The sequence below is a fragment of the Palaemon carinicauda genome, chromosome 38 (genome assembly GCF_036898095.1).
Source record: "Palaemon carinicauda isolate YSFRI2023 chromosome 38, ASM3689809v2, whole genome shotgun sequence".
Lineage (NCBI taxonomy): Eukaryota > Metazoa > Arthropoda > Malacostraca > Decapoda > Palaemonidae > Palaemon > Palaemon carinicauda.
Genome location: NC_090762.1, coordinates 6,113,192 through 6,130,954, shown reverse-complemented (window position 1 = coordinate 6,130,954; position 17,763 = coordinate 6,113,192). Strand labels below are relative to the sequence as shown.

General features: G+C 42.3%; 1 long non-coding RNA gene across 2 annotated transcripts in view; it reads right to left on the bottom strand.

The window, feature by feature from the left end:
* LOC137630080 (uncharacterized) overlaps positions 1-17,763 on the bottom strand; it is a 41,779-nt gene that overhangs the window by 12,959 nt on the left and 11,057 nt on the right. The window lies entirely within an intron of this gene.

The following is a 17,763-nucleotide window of genomic DNA, read 5'->3' as shown; positions in this document are numbered from 1 at the left end:
GCTTATGATAGAATACCAAGAAAAGTGATGTTTTGGTACTTCAGGAAGAGTTAAGCCCCAGAGAAGTTAGTTAGAATGGTTGAGATGATATACAAAAAGAACAAGGACTACTGTAGAGTCGTAACAGCTGTTGGGGAAACAAACCTTTGAAGATAGTGTTGGATTACAACAGGGGTCAGCATTTTTATTTATGGTGGTCATGGATGTAATGCAATCAGAAATGAAGAGTTGTGGGAGTTGCTATAGGCAGATGATTTGGAAATTGCTAAGAAAGGTCAGAGTGGCAAGATACTTAGGAGAGGGGTAGCTAGAGAGAAATGTGGATAAGACAGAAGCTATGGTGAGCAGTAAGGAAGGTATGGACAGGATAGCTATGCATGAAAGTGACTGGGTCTGTGAGTGATCCTTTACTCGGTCCGATGGTCTTCGGATTTATCTTGAGACTAGGCCCGTTGATCTCTCTTAATCAAAGTAAAGAGAGATATCCACCTGACTCCCTTGTATCTCCTGATCTTATTTTAGAGATGAGGAAGAAGACACTGGTCAATGGCAGAGATTGAGTTGATGAGCAGTTTGGCATGATAAATGATTTATAGTAAGGATATCATTCAAGGCCCAGCTTTGTTGCCAGGAATGGAGGATATAGTTGTTCTAGTCCTTTCCAGGCTTCCTAGATAAGGTAGATATAACTAATACCCTAAGGTCATTACTGAATACCCAAGTGATTCTTTCCTAGAATTCTGTAGCATTTCTAGATTAGGAAGGAAGTACCAATGTCCTGTTTAACCCATGAACAGCAAAACCAGGAGTGTAACTTCAACTTCTCGATGGTTAAATTATCAGGCTGTTATGTCCCCTCAGGGACATTGCAAGTCCAGTTTCTTCTGACCGGGAAGAGGTTCAGCGTAAATCTTTGATGATAAACACCACTCGTACCACAGATATCAAAGTAGACCTTGTTTCTCAGGAAGGGTAATATCTTCCCTGGTTAAAGGTTCTGTCATCACTCCTGGTTCAGAATAGAATAATTTAGCTTGAAACTGACAAATGATGTCGGCTGATGACCAGACTTCTGGTCATCACCGGTTGGGATTGGCTCCCTACCAAGGTAGGGCAGAGAGGACCCTTGTTCCAAAGACTAGTCCTCATTGGGAGGGAGACCAATCCTTACAATAATTTCAAGAAGATTTTCTTGAACCTCTCTTGTCTAGGCAAGAAGGATAAAGAAGGAGTGCGTCCTTGTCCGGCTGGCTCAAAATGACGCCACACACTTGGCTATCCCGTCCTGGGAAAAAACGTAAATACCGAGATTTACTGGTCACAAGCACTCATTCATAACTCACAGGTAATGAGTAGACACTAAAATGACTGTGAAATGACAAATTTGTAAGTAATTTGTATATTCCTAACATACAAACCTGGAGCTATTTACATGGTTATTAGTTTCAACGAAGCTGAAAGACGAGCCAAGATAATTTTAGCGAGGCATAACTACTCCAACCACTATTAGTGGATGGGGGTGGGGGTGTAGTCAACTACCCCGCTCACTTACACACCTGGGCTGAGCACCCACTTTGCTTTCTGGCAGGAGTTCTTGGGGGACAGGGCTGATGGGCCAATTTATATAAATAGCTGGAGTTTTGAATGTTAGGAAATATACAAATAACTTACAAATTTGTCATTTGTTCCAGCACAAATACAAACTCTGCTATTTATAGGAGTGACTAACTCTTAGGAGGGAGGAAGTCCCCATGAACTGGCCTTGGTATTTGACCCAAAAATCTCTCTACTTCGATATGTGATTGAGTAGGAACCCTGCCCTCGCTAAAATCTTGTGCTGTGCACTATTAGCGGCCTGCAGAAGCTGTGTGTTTGTGATACTAACAATGCGGCTGGTCTTTAACATAAGAAAAGTCATAAAGATATGAGTCCTAAGAATTTACCCAATAGGGTTATTGGGGACGCAACAAATATTAATTCTATATGCAAGTTACACAAGAGAAGTGAATTTTAACCGCAGAGAGGTGAGGTCAGCTGTGCTGAGTATCGCAGAGTCGATTCCCTAGAGGAGAAGAAGGTTAAAGGAAGAAAGGAGCCAAGTCATTCTTACTGATTCACCCCAGACTAACCCAGGTAACCTAAGCCCTCAACCCTCTGCCACTTGTCCATCAATAAAACCCCAATGGATCTGTATCTAGCACCAGAACCAGCCCAAGTATTGATACGGAGCAACAATGTAGGAACAGTACACTATTTGTTTCAAGTACTAAGCTCCAAGAAGACCTAATCTATTAATACAAAGCACCTCTGACTGCAGTAAGGAAGCATTGGTATTGTGTCCATTACATGTAAACCTTGACACTAATACTGTGAACCAATAACTAAAGTCCCAGATTGTAAGTACAGATGACCAAATCAATATGTACAAAATAGAACACTGGACAATACCAATGACCTAGAAATACCAAAAAGTTCTGCCTTTGTGCATATAATAAAAAAAAGAACCCTGAGAGCCCAATTACTAAATAAATCATTACAATACAGCTTCATACAAAGCTATAATATAAAGCAATACCATGCCCTACATTGTTACTTGGTTCCCAGAAACACACCGTAATATAGGTCTGTTCTCAACAAAGTTCAGAATTTCACCCACTGTATAATGTTGCAAAGTTCTCTATACATACACTGTACACAATAAAAGTACAGTACTTGAAACCTGCTACCATGTAATGAAAACCAGATAACTACATTAATGAGGTTTCATGTGAAATACTACTTGAATACTATGCTGTATGTATAATATTTTAATAAAATATCAAAGTTTTAAATTAATATGTATTTTTCCTAGTTATAAAAACCTGGGTCCTTTAATAGGGAGACTGTTACAGTATGAGGTGAAGACTTACTGGTGGAGGGTCAAGGAGAGAAGCCCTGACCCCCTCAAGTCTTGAAAGCTAAACTTTTGACCTTTCAGTCCAAAACTGAGAGATGGGTGAGGAAGGAAGTTAGGTTAAAGGTCTCCAGTTAATATCGCTAGAAAAAATACAAATTTCAAAATTAGTTATTTGTTCATACGCTACATACAACCATCGTCCTTTAATTAGGAGACTAGGTGCTTGGTGGGGTGGAAGTCCTCTTAGAATCAAATTTGGTTGGTTCTTTTACTTCCTTGGAAGTGTCCAACCACTTGGTCTCATACAAGAGCAGAGTGGTGATTTCAGCAACCTCCTGCCTTTCATATGGATGCAAAGACTGATAGAACCTGGTCTGTACATGGAGAAGTAGTCGAGAGGAAAAAAAAAAAAAAAAAAAAAAAAAAAAAAACAACAACTTCCCCTGAAAGAGGATATCAGAATTAGAACCATATAAAGTACAGTACCTATATGATAATCAATAGTTCGTATAGATGCCACCAAATTCCCCTTGTTTATGGAAGATGGGGGACATACTTATTTGGGGATAAAGAAAAGAGCTTAGAAGTGTAATTTACCAGCATCAGTTCTGATCCACAACGTAACGTTTCGACTGCTTTGTCCAGAGAGAGGGGGGGGGGTCCAGACTTTGATTCCAGACTTACATCTACACAATACCATAAAATGCTTCCTGTCCCATGTGGGAGCTGAGCTTGTTACACTACTACTACAGCAGCCACAGGGACATATTCCCATAAATAAAAGGCTGTGAAGGTGTTATGTTGTTTCCAGACTCTGGTCTTCAGTACTTGACCCAATGACATGTTTCTCCTGAAAACTAAGGTGGGGCCTGTAGCCTACCCATGACTTCATGCGCCTAGGTACTAGCAGGTACCTTGACCCTCTCACCAGTCGAAGCATACGCTGTATGGATCGTCGCACGTAGCCAGAGAGAGATCATAATCCTCGACACCTCTTTCTTGGTCCTGCCAGTACTAACAAAAAGTTGCTGACACTTAGGCTTGAGGTGTTGGGTCCTTTAAGATAGCACCGTAGAACCTTCGCACAAAAGCATCTTGTCTCAATCACCATCTGACATTTCATGTAGAGTTGAGGGATAACGCCTCGATCCTGTGGTCACGTGCTGACGGGTTCTGAGTTTTGGGTGACTAAGTAATTGAGACCATGCAACTCGCCTACTCACTTTGCCAATGCTAAGGCTAGCAAGAAGACAGTCTTAAGTCATATCTCTGTCCGACTACCTCCTCAAAGACTTATACGGGGTATGCATAAAAACTTTGAGGACGAGGGCAATATTCCACTACAGGAGCTTAAGGTAGCGCAACACCCGCTATCTGTGCTTCAATCAGGGAAGCATCCTTTCGATGACACCAATCACAGAAGACAGCCCACTTCCACTAGTAGACAGCTACAAAAGACTGCCGCAGGTATCCACCTAGACACCAGTGAAGTGCCTTGTGAAAAGCTCAGAGATGCTGGATAGCCTCAACAGTAGAGGTACAATGACTTCACAGATCAGGATACTATCAGCATGAGGCCATCTAAGAGCCACCAGGGTCAACTTGAGTCTTGGTATCATCACCTTATTGATTAACGGCAGGATCGGGCTGAACAGAGGAAAGGTGTTTGGATCCAGGTGATCCAATGGGTATTGGAAGGCAGTCTTTCAACCAAGCCCATGGGTCTGGAACAGGAAAGCAAAACACAGGGAGTTTCCTGTTTTGCCGTATGGCAAACAAAGTTGATCCCAACCAAACCCCACAGGCCAAGAATCCTCTCTGCTATTATTATTATTACTAGCCAAGCTACAACCTTAGTTGGAAAAGCAAGATGCTATAAGCCCAAGGGCTCCAATCGGGAAAAATAGCCCAGTGAGGAAAGGAAATAAGGAAATAAATAAATGATGAGAATAAATTAACAATAAATAATTCTAAAAACAGTAACAGCGTCAAAACAGATATGTCCTATGTAAACTATTAACAACGTCAAAAACAGATATGTCATATATAAACTATAAAAAGACTCATGTCAGCCTGGTCAATATAAAAACATTTGCTCCAACTTTGAACTTTTGAAGTTCTACCGATTCAACTACCCGATTAGGAAGATCATTCTACAACTTGGTAACAGCTGGAATAAAACTTATAGAATACTATGTAGTATTGAACCTCATGATGGTAAGGCCTGGCTATAAGAATTAACTGCCTGCCTAGTATTACGAACAGGATAGAATTGTCCAGGGAGATCTGAATGTAAAGGATGGTCAGAGTTATGAAAAATCTTATGCAACATGCATAATGAACTAATTGAACGACAGTGCCAAAGATTAATATCTAAATTAGGGATAAGAAATTTAATAGACCGTAAGTTTCTGTCCAACAAATTGAGATGAGTGTCAGCAGCTGAACACCAGACAGGAGAACAATACTCAAAACATAGTAGAATGAAAGAATTAAAACACTTCTTCAGAAAAGATTGATCACTGAAAATCTTAAGAGACTTTCTCAATAAGCCAATTTTTTGTGCAATTGAAGAAGAAACAGACCTAATGTGTTTCTCAAAAGTAAATTTGCTGTCGAGAATCACACCTAAAATTTCAAGTCATACAAATTTAAAGAAACATTATCAATACTGAGATCCGGATGTTGAGGAGCCACCGTCCTTGACCTACTTACAATCATACTTTGAGTTTTGTTAGGATTCAACTTCATAGCCCATAATTTTCACCATGCACTAATTTTATCTAAATCTCTATTAAGGGATCCACCGACCCCAGATCTACATTCAGGGGATGGAATTAATGCAAAGAGAATAGCATTCTGCATATGCAACAAGCTTGTTTTCTAGGCCAAACCACATGTCATGTGTATATAGTATGAAAAGTAATGGGCCAAGAACACTACCCTGTGGAACACCAGATATCACATTCCTATACTCACTATGGTGCCCATCAACAACTACTATTTGAGATCTATTACTTAAAAAATCAATAATAATGCTAAGAGACGACCCACCCACTCCCAACTGTTTCAGTTTGAAAACAAGGGCCTCATGATTAACACGGTCAAAGGCAGCACTAAAATCAAGGCCAATCACACAAACTTCCTGACCACAATCAAGGGATTATGTACAACATTGGAGATTGAAAGAAGGGCATCACATGCTCCAAGGCCTTTACGAAAACCAAATTGCAAACTAGGGAATAAATGATTACCTTCAGCAAACCTATTAAGACGTTTTGCCAGAAGATGCTCAAAAACTTTAGATATGGGAGTTATGGAAATTGGGCGGTAATCAATGGGACTCGAGCTACCACAAACACATTTACATAGAGAAGTAACATTACCAATTCTCCAACAAGTGCTAAAAGCTCCTCTTCTTGCCAACTTGCGCAAAATAACATAACTTTGGAGCTAAGAAATCTGCTGTCTTTATAAAAAAAACAAAGGAAAAATACCATTTGGGTCTACACCTCCATAAGCATCAAGGTCCATCAACAGAGCTTTAATTTTCTGAGTTCGAAAAGCTAAACTAGTTAAGTTTAGCCTCAGGAAAACATGAATGAGGAAGTTCAAGTTTTTCATTACTCTGTTTACTGTCAAAAACATCAGCCAAAAGGGTTGCCTTTTCCTATGTTCAGTGAGTGACTGAGCCATCTGGTTCAAGTAAAGGAGGAGCTGTTGCATCTACACCAAAGAATGCAGATTTAAGGGTAGACCACCATTTATGTTCCTGAGTTGTACCAGAAAGGGTTTCTTTTATGGTTAAATTGTACTCCTTTTCAGTTGAGGCATAAACTCTGAGCAAAAGCTCAAAGCCGAGTATAGTTATTCCAGGTAAAATCTGATCTGTTACCCTTCCAAAGATGATAGGCCTCTTGCTTCTCCAAATAAGCACGTCTACAATCATCATTGAACCACGGTTTGTCCTTAGCACACGAGAAGGGATACGCTTATCAATTATGTTGCCTATATTCTCATACAAAGGGACAACACGATCTACATTACTATATAATTGTGACCAATTCAAGCATAAAAGATCATGCAAAATCCCATTCCAGTCTGCTATACAATAATGTAGGGACCACTCCAACCCAACAACCTGGCCCTAGTAACCATGTGTGTGTGCTAGTATATTCCTCTTGCCCAGAATATACCGGGCTGGCAACTCCACTGTGAGGAACATCGCACAGATGTGCATCGGCTTCATCAGCTCGTAGAGAAGATACAAGACTTTGATAGATTATAAAAACAAGCTTCATTTCTTTAAGCCTGGAGTTCCTTGGATGTAGATCAGAGAAACTTTCTTCACTTTTCAGTTGTTCCTTTGACTGCAACAAATTCTTCGTTGGTCAGTGGTTTGCTTTTGGGCCTCAGTTAACTTGTCAAAATTTTCTTTTAGCTATGTATCAAGTTCCTTACTGTACATGAACAAATTGAGGGCACAGTTTCTTCCATACATCATTCATTGTGGTTTGACTCACTTTTGTCTTTAAAGAACCAATATTTGACACTGCCTGATAAATACTGTAGCCCTTCCATATTTCTGAATGTTTATGCTAGCATTATCTGCCTGGTGTAAGGTATGTTAAAAATAGCACTGCTTGGTTCATAGGTTGAAAGAGACCTTTTTCGGTGGGGGGGGGGGGGGATGAGATCCAGATGTGTGGGATGTCCATCCCACACAAGTTCAACATAACCTTAAAGGAGAAATTTCTTCTTGCATTAATTCTTGGCTACTGGTATAAAATGGCAACTGAATTAGTCCTCAAAAACTGCATCTTCTCTAGTGCCCAGGGATAAATGGCAAGGCTATTTCAGCTTGAAATCACCAATTATGTTACCCCCTAACATTAATATTAACATATCATTGGCTACATTGTACCCTGGCAGTATTTTATTCGTTTGAAATAAAGGAGCGATCAGGCATTTGCTTAAAAACTAACTGTTTTGTTGGCATTGAAGAGGAGTTCTGGAGGAATTTGTGCTTTATCAAGTTATTTCTTTGGTGGCAACGGTATTAGTAGCATCACCTTCTCACTGAATTTTAATGTTGAGCATGGTATAAAGTTACTTAGAATTGATTAAACCCCAATGAGTTATGTCAATGAAGCATACTTTTCATCAGGATGCTCTTTACACGTCCTCAAACAACATAAGTTCAAAATGCTCATATACCACAAGAACATTTAAACAACTAAAGACCTGTCCATACTGTTGGGTATGCGCAACAGACAAGCAAGTGATACCAAATCCAGTAACACTAACACACTAGGAGGGTGAGTGGCAAGCAAGAAAGTACGTCAAAAGCGAAGAATCGACAGACATAAATGAACAGCCAGATGCCTGTGAGTGAGCTTGAATGAAACACCAGAAACTCTCTACTAGCAAACTCAAGCGAGTCAGAGGCTGTGAGGGATGATGTTTAGAACCATCAATTATGTTTTGGTGACCTTTCTTTCCTTAGGGATAGTGACACTATATTAAGATAGCACATAAGAGATGATGGTAGAAATAAAGTTTCTGAATTGTTTATAAACTATTCTGAAGGATTACTAATTAAAAACCCATTGAATTCGAGGCATACTCATAACTTTGCCTGTTAATTTTCTTACCAAAATCCTCACTATATTGTTTCCCAAGCATGCCTATAATTCAGAATTTTTAAAGAATTTCGCCCATTGCCAACATTAGTAGTTTGAAGAATTAGTTTAGTCTCCTAATTACTGGTAGGCTAGAATTCTTCTCTCTCCTTACCTTTGTTGGTTTGATTTATCGTTCAAATTAGGATTAATTGATTTTTGTAAATTCATATTAAAATGAATATGACGGCACCCTTGTGTTAGGATATGAGTTAGAAAAACCGTAAATATCATAATGGGTTTCATGACACAAACAAATTTTATAAAAATAAGGTTGGCAGAAATAATTTCACATTTTGAATTGTTGCTAAAGAAATTTTATAAAATATGACAAATTTGAAAGTGATTAGAATTTTTCCTAATGATACAAACCTGTAGCTATTTATAGGGATATCACTTTCCGCGAAGCTGGAAGTCTAGCCATAAGACTTTTAGCGCAATATAACCAACCTCCTGCTGGATGCAGGGAAGGGGGGTAGCCAGCTACCACGCTGGTACACACACACACACCTGTGTTATATCGTCACTTTTTATTGCAGGTAGGACTTATCGGGGGACAGGTGACGGTGGGCCAATATGTATAAATAGCTACAGGTTTTCATCACTAGGAAAAATACAAATTACTTTAAAATTTGTCATTTGTTCCAACACTAACACAAACCTTTGCTATTTATAGGGATTGACTTATTCCTTGGGAGGGTGGAAGTCCGAACCAACTGGCTGGTCTTGGACCTGGGGTTTTCCTGTACATGCTCTGCAAGTAACATAGTAACCCTGACACCTCACTAAACAATTCGTGCAAAGCACGGTCAGCCCCCTGAGCAATGTGTGTGATACTAGCAACGTGTCTAGTCTGGGTAAGAATTCTCAGAAACTTGGGAATCTTAAAATCAACCATAGACGTTACACAATCCCATCTTGCCAGGAGGCAAAGGGACGTAACAAGTACACAGTATCTATCTATACCAGTTTACAAAAAGGGAAAGGTTCTACCTGCAGACAGCAGGGACAAGCTTTGCAGAGTACCATATGTGCTGTTACCCCACAGGTTGGAAGATGAAAGAAAGAGCCAGTCGTCCATCCCAGACTTATCCATGGTTAAACTCAACCCTACTTCATCTGCTACTTGTCCATCAAGGAGGTTGAGGTGAAATAATTTATTACGTAGCCACCACAAGGTCAATGGAGAACGTCTCCAAGTCCCTATGGGTCATGTCTTGCAGGAAGTGGGCGGTGAAGGTCATTTGATGCTTCAGCACACCCCCTGACAAGGTGTACATCACAGTAGTTTTCATAAATTGCTAGGGCTTACTCCTGCCCTTAATGTTATAAGCTCTCTTGTCTTCTTTATGAGAAGGATTGGGATTCAACGCTCGGTCTATGACCTCATGACTCAAAGCTGAGAACGTGTTCTAAGCAATCCTTATCTTGACTTTCCCGGAGCTGACAAAGAGTGCTGCGACTCTAGGGAGAGCTCCTATAGTCTCCTTCAGGTAGCACCTCCAATTTCTCCCTGGCATAGTAGGCATTGATCTGGATCATTGGTCATGCTACAAAGGACTCCCAATCTGAAGGGCTCGAATTCTGGGATCTGAGCTGACAAGAACAAAGTCAAGTATTACATGACCCATCACTGTGAATGAGACACATTGAGGGCGGCCCATGGAGTTCGCCGACAGACTCTCTTGGATCAAGCATCACGAGCGGGAGACCTGTTATCAAGATCAGGTTAAGATCTACTTGCCTGGAGTCCTGAGTCATAGAAGGCACCCTTTGGGGACAGACAAGACGCGACCCATGCACCATGGAGATGGTCTCCCTTCCGACTGAGGGCAGGTAAGCTCAAAATTCCGTATGAAGAGAGGCAATGCAGATGTAGAGGAAAGGTTAATTCCTTTCCGTATGAAGAGAGGCAAGGCTGACGTACAGGAAAGGTTAATTCCTTTCCGTCTGAAGATGAGGTTCAAAGACAAGCGGTAGCCTTTCATCACCGAGACCGAGAGAAACTTTCCTCGCGAAAGTAAAATGAGGAATTCCACTATTGCTGGAATAGTGGCATCGAGGGGAGAGATCCCCCTTTCACGATATCAACTACAGTACAGTCCATTTGGCCTCGTAGACCGAAGCTGAAGATCTACGCAGGTATCCAGACCTCTTCGCAACTTGGTTGCGGAAAGGATTCTCAGAGAGAGGAGGAGCTGAATAGTCTCCAGATGTGAAGTAACAGCGAAGATATAGCTTTGTGAACGATGTTCACATGTGGCTGTTAGAGTAGATCGTGTCGCAGAGAAAGTTCTCTAAGGATTTCCGTTGGGAGTTGCAGACGAGTCTGCTGGGCGAGAAGTCTTGCTAGAGAGAAAAGTTTAATGGGCAAGACGAGACTGTCAACGACACGGCCTGCTCCAAAGAGCAATGACGGGGAATGGATGAATTCAATTGCCACCAGAGGAATCCCCCGAAGGGAAGACCATACAGGTGAAGAAAGTTTCTTGTGGATGGGAATAGGCAACCACCACCTGCTGCTGCTATCAGCGACTCTTACTGCAAGCAGGAAGATTGCTGAACACTGGCTGGAGGAGGGACTCTCCCTCGGAAGGGGAGTGGATGAATCTAGCTCCCGCTGGAGGAATCCCCCAAAGGGGAGACAACTGGTGGGTGAAGGAAGCCGTTCTCGCAGATGGGAAAAAACAACCAACAACTACTGATACAGTTGTCAATTCTCTCCATAGGGCAGAGGTTGTTGGTGGTACTCTCCCTAAGAATGGAATGTTCCAACACCTGGAGGTGAACCTCCTGGCCACACACTGTTTTTCCATCAAGTTGCCTGAAAAACGTAGCTGAAGCTCGAATCCGAGCGTCCCCCCCCCCCCCCCTTGAAGGGGATTACCCCTTGTCCATTAAGAAGGCTGTCCTCATCTTTAGGAGATTTAAATAATGGTACCGGTCGGACTCTGACCAGAGCCCGGAGGCCGAGTGGCACAGCATGTGGCAAACTCTCCTTTGATGCATCTAAAGGGAGTGTCAAATCCGGTGAAGGGCTGAAGAGGTCGACTCCTCGGCAGCGATTCTTATTTGTCAACTGTCTTCTCAGGTCTGTCTCCTGCCCAGGGTCCCAAAGAAAGCAGAGAAAAGGGAGACCCCTCGTGGTGAAACACCTGGTATCTGGCAGCCCCTGAAGAGGTTGGATTCGAAGGAGTCCAAACGGGCTTAATGAACTAAGTGAAACCGAGATCTATGATATGTAACCACTAAAAGTGCGTCTTGTAGAAGGAAGAGATTACCATCATCTTCTGCCTTGGACCCTATCGATATACAGAAAACCTTCTGTAAGTTGATGTAGAACTTATCAAAGGGTACCCGTCTCTGATCAGGAAGCCGGGATATCTCTGGAAATTTACTTCAATCCTCAGATCGCTGTAAACTCGAGAAGTTGTCTCGGTGGTAACGAAGGTCAGCCATCAAGTCTGTTTGGATCAGCCAGTTATCCTGAAGTTTTCAGTGAATGAAGTCGATCCTGACGGACCAGGTCGACACCATAATAAAAACTCTCATGAAAACTTGAGGTCCTGTCGAAACCAAGGCACCGCACCTTAGCATGTCTTTATGATCGATACTTCCTTGACGACGGATGTTCTGGAATCTAGTAGTACGAATCCTAGTGGTCAAATGTGTACTGTACAGGAAGTCCTGTGGACTAACTGCTTGTTTGACTGTACAATATGTCGTCTTCTCGCCGAACAGAGTTTGATGAACTAACTTGTTCCAGGAGGAGAGGACAAAACTGGAGACTTCTATAGGCAGAACTGACTGTAGGAGCTCGGAGGTACCTTGATGAAACCAGTAGTTCTGCCAAAAAGATGTAACGCACGAATCTGGGCGTCCGACAGGATGTTCGGGTAGCATAAGTTATAGAGAGAACCACTCTCACACCTCAACAGGCGGGTGGAAGAGAAGTGTGTGTGCTCTTGTAGCTGAGCTGCAGATTCTCTGTCCTTGTCGAAAAGAGATGAATAGGCCTACTCTGAAATAGTAAGATCGGATTACCCTCTACGGGGCAAACCTAACCAGAGGACAAGAAAAAGAGTTACTGCTAGAAGTGAACATCAGCCGATGGGCAAACTCAAGCTACGGGCGAGTGTCATTGTCAGAGTTGACTAACAAGACTGAGGTCAAGCTAAGGGTTGGTTGCATATGCCTCTCCGGAGGAAGATCCTGTGGATGGAAGGCTAAAGTTGTTTGCACAAGTTCTGAGGGAGCGTAGGCTGCATCAGGTGTTCCTAGGCGGTACCCACCCAAGTAAAGTACTGACCAGAACCAATATTACTTAACTTTACTGGTCGGAAGAATCACTGCCACTAAGTTGCTATCGCCATAACATAAGCAAGAGCTGAATTCAATCCCCTCAAAGAGGAAAAGAATAAGGGAATAACCCCACAGGGTTATGTTTCCCAATGCAAGAATGAAGGGCAGAGGAGAGGATCTAAGGAATTGACCAAAGAACCACAACATTGATCCAACACGTTCTCAAACTTATAGAGAGAAAAGAAGCAAATTACTAAAGGATTATGTTTGAAATATTCGTTCCAAATCACTAGACAGGCTTCGCTGAAAGTAATATCCCTATACATAACAAGGGTTTGTATTAGTGTTGGAACAAAAGGTGTCTGTAAGGGGGCATCGTAGGGAAATTATTATATTATGTACTTGTTCGCTGTGTTCTCTTTGCCTACCAGTCTCTGCCAGCTGAATGAGTAGAGATTATGGGTTACACACCATCTGGTTGCACTGTTGTTGGCAGATCCTTGCCGGTAAATTTCCCATTTCTGAAGTTTATTAAATCCTCATTCTCACTACCCAATGGGATTAGTATCATGGCTTGCCTGTCAGGCATAACAGATGGTGAGGATAGGCCTTAAGGCTCACAGGCAGTAGGTATTCTTCTAGCCAAACCAAATAGGAAGATGTTTGAGATGCATCATAGTGAGTTTTATTATATTATAATCTTGGTATCAAGTTATTATTAAGATACTTTAGCTATTTCTTATTTCATCTTTAATAGTGACAGATACCGTATTTTATCATACTGTTAACAACCATTCAAGTAATAAAGGGTTGACTTGAAGCGGCAAAGGTAACAGAGCTTCAGACAAAGTTGTCAGACATAGCAATGTTTCCATTTTTACGCGTTTACAACATTTTGTATCTGTACATTATATAAAGTAATACCCGACTCAACACCATTAATACGTTCCACGTGACAACATATGACTATTTTTGCCATAGGGTCATATTTTGGCCTTAAGAAGAAAGTGATATACGAAGCATAATAAAAATGAAAAAGTACAGTACATATAACCTGCTATCATTTTATAAAAACTGACCCCAAAACATAGTTTCTACGGGGATCCTCTGCATCTCCAAAATTGTTATTCTATGGAAAGAGGGGGCGGGTTACGAAAACTTATGAATGGGTCGTTTGTCCAAATATCCATGGTCAGAAAGATAAAATGATATTTACATACTAAAATAAATTTTTGAATATAATTACCCGCTGGTTATATAATGGCTAAAGTCCCTGACGCCTCGGCAGGAAATTCAAATCTCGTGCGCGGCTTAGCGCAGATATGCCAGGCGTACCCCAGCGCCCTCGCGGTACTACAGGTAGAACTATGCTCAACTAATTCAGATTTTCCATGCCCCAATGTCTCTAGAGGGGAGGAGGGTGGGTCTAAAACTTATATAACCAGCGGGTAAGTATATTCAAAAATTTATTTTATTATGAAAATATCATTATTAAATATAAAACTTACCCGCTGGTTATATAATAGCTGATTGACACCCATTGGTGGCGGGTCAGAGACAGCTGCATAATTAGAAATTCACTTAAGAGTTACATAAACAACTTAAGCGGTTCTCACCTGATAAGTAAGCTGACAGTAATGCTCTGCCTCATTTTGTCTGCTATCCTTAGGAGATCCAGTGATCCACTCGGGGCTGATGATCTCTAGGAGCTGTCAAACGGTACCACCACCTATAACATGACAGGACCTCAACTAATACCCTTGTTCCGGGCGCTCTCTGGGAACAAAAAGACCACCTGACTAGGTCAAAGATTGCGGAAGATTGCTGACCAATCTTCACGTACAATCATAAAAAATATATACAACAGTTCCAAGAGAAGAAAAGGGATACTAGGAATTTAGGGAAATGTAGTGGAGGATGTTTCACCTACTACTGCACTCGTTGTTACGAGTGATCCCAAAACGTAGACGTCTTCATAAAGAGACTGGATACGGTAAAAGTAATGTAAGGCGAATACAGGATTACCCCTTCACAAGGCTGTATACGCAATGCTTTGCAGAGAACAGTTTAGTTTAAAAGTTACCGAAGTTTCTACAGCTCTAACTTCGTGAGTCTTTACTCTTCGACATCTTATGATCTGTCACCCAACCGTGTGAAAGAACCTTTGTACAGTAATTAAAGTCTATACGAGATGATAGTGTTTTAGACATAGATAGCGCAGGCTTCTTGACCGTGCACCCAAGAGTCATGAATACTCTTAATTTCTTTGTTCCTGTCCCGATAAAACTTCATCGTTTTAATCGGGCAAAAAACTCTTCACAGCCCATCACAAACCAAATTCGAGATGATAGTGATCCCGAAAGATTTAGGCTATGGATGAGAAGGATGTTTGTTAATGACCAAGAATCCAGATTGCAAGGTACCTATGGCTTAACCATTGTGAAATCCATGTTCTTGCTAAAAAGAGGGAATTTCACTGACCTCAACTATGGTAGACTTACTCAGAAAGTCTCCAAAGTTAGGCCTTAAAATGAAACCAAGTGTAAAGGCTCAGATCTGTCACTACCGCGAAACTCCAGAAACGAACCCTAAATTTCAGGCTGGCGCATCTTGCTGACGCCTCTAAGTCATCTCAAATGATCCGAGAAGATATATAAGGTCTCTATTTGATAGATCCAATCTTCTGCGTCTGAAGACAGCTGCCCGCATACTCCTGTACCCTTTGATGGTCGAGGAAGAAAAAATGTGTTTTCTTCCAAGGTCTAAGAAGAAATAGGCTTTAGCTCTACACCACTCCATAAAACATGACAAATTCGTAGATAATTTGTATTTTTCCTAACTATACAAACCTTAGCTATTTAAAGTGGGTAATTACTTTCGGCGAAGCTGAAAGGACGAGCCATAAAAATTTAACGAGGGATTACTACCCCACCGCTAGTTAGCGGGGGGTAGGGAGGGTAGGGGGTAGGGAGGGTAGTTAGCTACCCTCCCCCCTCACACACCTGTGTTGTAAGCTCACTTTGCTTAGAGCTAGGACTTCATAGGGGACAGGGCTGGCGGGCAAGTTTGATTAAATAGCTAAGGTTTGTATAGTTAGGAAAAATACAAATTATCTACGAATTTGTCATTTGTTCCGTAACTGGAATACAAACCACACTATTTAAAGTGGGTGACTTAACCCTTAGGAAGGGTGGAATAAGTCCCAGCCATACTGACTTTTGGCTTTGCCCAGGGACTCATTATCTGAGTGTGTCAGCACTCAACAATAAAGAGTCCCTGCACCTCGCTCGCACCTTGCTATGCAAGGGCTGCAGCCTACATAAGCTGTGTGTGAAGGAGAAAAGTGTGACTTGTCCTAGGAAGTTGACCTGAAGTTCTTTAGATGGAAACTTTAGGCTAGGACTCTCCCAATACCATCTAGTCAGGGTATGGGGACGTGACAGTATTAACTTAATACTAGGAACACAAGGGAACATGGTTTACCTGCAGTGGTTTGAGGTCAGCTGTGCAGAGAACACAGGATGCTGCTTTCCCCAAGAGAGGGGAGGATGAAGAAAAGAATAAGGGCCAGGCATACCTTTTCATTCATGCAGACTAAAACCGGGTAACAATGCCCTCAACCCTCTGCTACTTGTCCATTAAGGGGCCTGAGGTTTAAACCAGCTGTTGTGCAGCCACCACAGGACCGACAGAGAACGTATAGAGCCTCCTGTGGGTCACATCTTGCAGGTAGTGGGCTGTGAAGGTCGTTTGACACTTCTACACCCCTGCTTGTAGAACCTGCGTCACTGAGAAGTTTTTCTTGAAGGCCAGGGAGGTAGCTACTCCCCTGACATCATGAGCTCTAGGACGACGTGATGGAGGAGGGTCAGGATTCAGAGACAGATGAATTGCCTTTCGAATCCATGCTGAGATGATTTTCTTGGTAACCCTCCTCTTCGATCTCCCAGTGCTGACAAACAAAGCCCGCACTTGGGGACGAACTGCAGCTGTTCTCTTCAGGTATAGCCTCAGACTCCTTACTGGGCACAGTAGGAGATGGTCTGGGTCATCTGTTTCGGAACGAAGACTCTAAATCCGGAAGGAGTCGAAGCGAGGGTCCGGCACACCTGGATTCTGAGTCTTAGCAATAAACTCAGGGACGAAGCTGAACGTTACCTCCCCCCATCCCCTTGAATGGGCAATGTCATTCGAGAGACCATGAAGTTCGCTAACTCGCTTGGCTGACGCCAAAGCTAGTAGGAACACAGTCTTCCAAGTCAGGTGGCGATCAGAAGCCTGGCGTAATGGTTCGTAAGGAGGTCTCTTAAGAGACCTGAGAACTCGAACCACGTTCCATGGAGGAGGTCTCGCTTCCGACTGAGGGCAGGTAAGTTCATAACTACGTATGAGTAGGGAATGTTCTAGCGAAGAAGAAATGTCCACTCCTTTGAGCCTGAAGGCTGGACTTAAGGCTGAGCGATAGCCTTTCACTGCCGAGACTGAAAGGCGCATTTCTTCTCGCAAATACACGAAGAACTCCGCTATTGCTGGAATAGTGGCATCGGGTGGAGAGATACCCCTTCCACGACACCAACCACAGAAAACTCTCCACTTTGCCTGGTACACCCCTGCGGATGACTTTCGCAGGTGTCCAGACATCCTTTCCGCAACTTGTTGCGAAAATCCTCTCTCTGCGAGATGTTGGATAGTCTCCAGGCGTAATGCCGAAGCGAAGCTACGGCTTGGTGAAAGATGTTGGCGTGTGGTTGTTTGAGTAGCTCGTGTCATGGAGGGAGTTCCCTCAGAAGCTCCGTGAACCATTCTGCTTGATGCCACAGCGGAGTCATGAGAGTCATCGAGAGGTTGACCGATAGTCTGGTCTTGTTGAGTACCCTCCTCATC